The sequence below is a fragment of the Scylla paramamosain genome, chromosome 1 (genome assembly GCF_035594125.1).
Source record: "Scylla paramamosain isolate STU-SP2022 chromosome 1, ASM3559412v1, whole genome shotgun sequence".
Classification (NCBI taxonomy): Eukaryota; Metazoa; Arthropoda; class Malacostraca; order Decapoda; family Portunidae; genus Scylla; species Scylla paramamosain.
In genome coordinates, this window is record NC_087151.1 from 6,207,501 (window position 1) to 6,211,188 (window position 3,688).

Genomic DNA, 3,688 nt, shown 5'->3' on the forward strand with positions numbered 1-3,688 from the left:
GCGTGCATGTCGGTGTGTGTGTGTGTGTGTGTGTGTGTGTGTGTGTGTGTGTGTGTGTGTGGTGAAAGACATGTTTGTGTATGCATGAGTGTGTAGGTCTGGGATAAAAGCTGCGATGTGCACGTAATTCCCACTGCGGACACTGAGGCGGTAAGCGTTTGTGAGCACGCAGTATGTTTTCCTATTTTTTTCTCTCCTTTCGTTGCATTTTCCCGCTGGCTAGAAGGGGAAGGGGGAGGCTTGGCCATTGATGATCGTCTTGGAAATATAACACAGACGTGGGAATGACTAGGTGGAAGGTGAGGAGGGTTCCCAAATGTACACAAGGATACCCATACGACAAAGGAGGGAGTGACAGGAACGCACAAACACAAAAACATAGGCCACAAGCATCCCCAGAGGTGAGAGAGGGCTGGCTGCCCCAGGGCCGCGGGATCTCCACACTCTGCTGCCCTTTGGTGAGGTCCCTGCATTACGTAAATCAATGTCTTCGGGTGACGCCTCTCCAGAAAATAAGGAATTCCCTCTTTCAAAATTATAGTCCGCCGCCGTCGATCAATCGTCCGGTGAGAGGAGATGGACTGGCCGGCTTATTAAGGATCCTTCTTTGCTGGGGAGGAAACGACCGCGCCCCGATGTGTCATGCGCCTAAATATGGCAGACTGAACCCTACCGCATTGTGGCATTTTTCATGAGTCTTGATAAATGTGTTTTGTTAGTCTTCCTACTCGGTGATCATGGCCGGAAACTGCGGAGCTCTTTTTTTTTTTTTTTTTTTCCTACTCTCCTACTCGATTTTCTTCTCTTCTATTTGAGCCATCCATTCATCTTCTCATCCCCCAGAACCAGTTTCCAGTCCGGCCCGGCAGACGGTAGGTAGTGATGGAAGCATATGAGGCCGTCCACACGCGGTTATTATTCGATTCTCCACGGAGGTTGAGGGGAACACGTCTTTGATTAGCTTGTGGTAAAATATATTTGCCTCCTTATTACAGTTTAAGCGATGTGCTGAGTGGTGAGGTGTGTGCGTCTGACAACATGACAAAAAGATAAGATTATTTCCGTCTTGTTTTCACCTGTGTTCTGGTTTCTTCACAGGTGTGTCGGTAAGAAGTGACAAGTACACACACACACACACACACACACACACACACACACACACACACACACACGCAGGGAATATATATATATATATATATATATATATATATATATATATATATATATATATATATATATATATATATATATATATATATATATGGAGAGAGAGAGAGAGAGAGAGAGAGAGAGAGAGAGAGAGAGAGAGAGAGAGAGAGAGAGAGAGAGAGAGAGAGAGAGAGAGATGTTTCTGTTCATGGCAGTGATACCAAATTAAAACCTTCTGTGGCACCCTCTTGTCTGGTAACATAGCGATCAAGAGCTTTCAGTGTGTGTATGTGTGTGTGTGTGTGTTTGTGTGTGTGTGTGTGTGTGTGTGTGTGTGTGTGTGTGTGGAGGAAGGTTGGTGTCAGCGGTAAGTGAGGGAGATAATGAAATAGGGGATGATATCTTGGCCACTGATAATCACTATCTGACATCACACCTATAGTTCCCTACCACCTATGCACACACATACACACACACATACTACTAAACTACTCTCTCTCTCTCTCTCTCTCTCTCTCTCTCTCTCTCTTGGAGCACCCACAAGGGAAAAGAAGTATGATATGGACTCCACTATTTCACAACCCTCCTTCCCTTTCCCCTCTTTCTCCCTCTCCCTCCTCCCCACCCAGGCACAAAGTTCCAAGCCAACACATTCACCCTCAACTGCCGGTCTCCCTCTTCGCCCTGCATGCACCGCACTGGCTCCACCCCACCTCCCTGCCTCATGTTTCTTGAACGTCACCCTTCCTCGCTTCTTCCCCTTTCACTTGTCTTCCCTCCCGTCCTTTCGATCTCTCTCTCCTTCGTTTCCCCTCTGAGTTATAAGATAAACCAAGTCATAGTGTGCTGAGGAGAAAGAGGAGGAGGAGGAGGAGGAGTCTGCCATAAACTTAGCCGCCCGTTTTTGTGATGCGGTGGGCAGCTTTTACCTAACTAATAGAGGAGATAAGGATTCGCTAGCCATAAGGGGTAATTATCGCAGCCATCTTCGAGCAGGGGATGAGGGATGGCTGAGGAGCTGACATGCCTGGCGCTCCCGGACCTCAACCTCGAGTTATCATTAAATTAACAGTCGAGGATAAGGACGGCGAGAGGGCAGGCTGCACGCGTCGACGTATGGCGAGGAGGTGCACGCCGAGCATTAATAGCTGCCTTGAGCCCGCGACTAGTCTAAATAATCTGCTGGACGTCGCGTCAGTCACTGCTCTCTCTCTCTCTCTCTCTCTCTCTCTCTCTCTCTCTCTCTCTCTCAGTATAATCAGCAAAGTATTGAGTTCAAGCAGAAGGTTGTTGTTGCTGTTGTTGCTGTTATTGTTATTGTTGTTGTTGTTGTTGTTAATTGTTGTTGTTGTTGTTGCTGCTGCTGCTGCTACTGCTGCTACTTTCACTGCTTTTGTTGTTGTTGCTGTGATCATCATCATTATCATATCAGTTTCCCTCCCTCCTCTCAGTGCCACACAGGCAGAAATGATATAAGGAGAGACCAAAGAGGAGGGCCGCGGTGCAGCGCCTGATCACATGCCAAGTATCTTGGGCGCAACCAACGCTTCATCAGATAATCACCTGACAACCCAGTGCACTCGTACACTCAAACAACGCATGGCATTTCGCCTCAGTTTCCTGGCTGTTTGATTCCATGGTTTGGTGCAATCTCAGCGACTGTCAAGATAAGTACTGGTGCAGCCACGGCGCGTGTGGACCGGTACTACCTGAGGCGAGGGAAGCAGCGAGCAGCCTCCTCCGGCAGCACCATCACATTGGAAGTGCCCGGCAACAGGTGAAGGGCTGGCGGACAGATACAGTTCACAGCATCCACGGCTACTCGGCCACTTTTAACTTCACGAGAACTGAGAAGTCTGTTTATAATCTGGGGTGCTTTCAACTCTTGAACAACATCATCCGTAAGCTGCATCTTGTCTCTCGTAGCGTGTCACTCAGGGTGTCGGGGCGCACTTATAATTCCTGTAACGACCCTCGCGGCCACCGACCTGTTAGATAGTTTGCTCAGCGGCTCTCGGGCTTGTCCCAGCAAGCCTCACACACTGGCCCGTAGCAGCAAATAGGAAATGGTTATCATGTCACCCCTGGCACGTGTTGGATATCCCACCGCCGTCCCACGGGATATGACCTGATTAATGCCCCATTTGTTATCAAAACCAAACGTCAAATCTGTGTTGATGGAAGAAGTTTTTGTGGTAGAGATTGGTCTTCTCTCACGTGGCCAGAGTTGCCAGGCGAGGACTTTTGTGGTGCTTTTTCCAGTCTGTTTATTATTTGGTTAATGTTTATATTTTAAAGATGTACTTAAGTAACCGCTACTGGCAAAGTTTCAAAAATAATACAAGTAAGCGAAGTCAATATATTCAGTACTAAATAAGTCAACCCCGAACTGGCGCCTGTGTCAGCAGAGCTGTCATCCTGCCACACACAACTCTCCACCAATAGCAACCCCGCTCTTCCCTCTCCCTGCCAATGAAAATCCCCAAGCTCTTATCGGTGGCCAACCAGGGACGCCTTATAATTAGGCAAACGCAGCGCG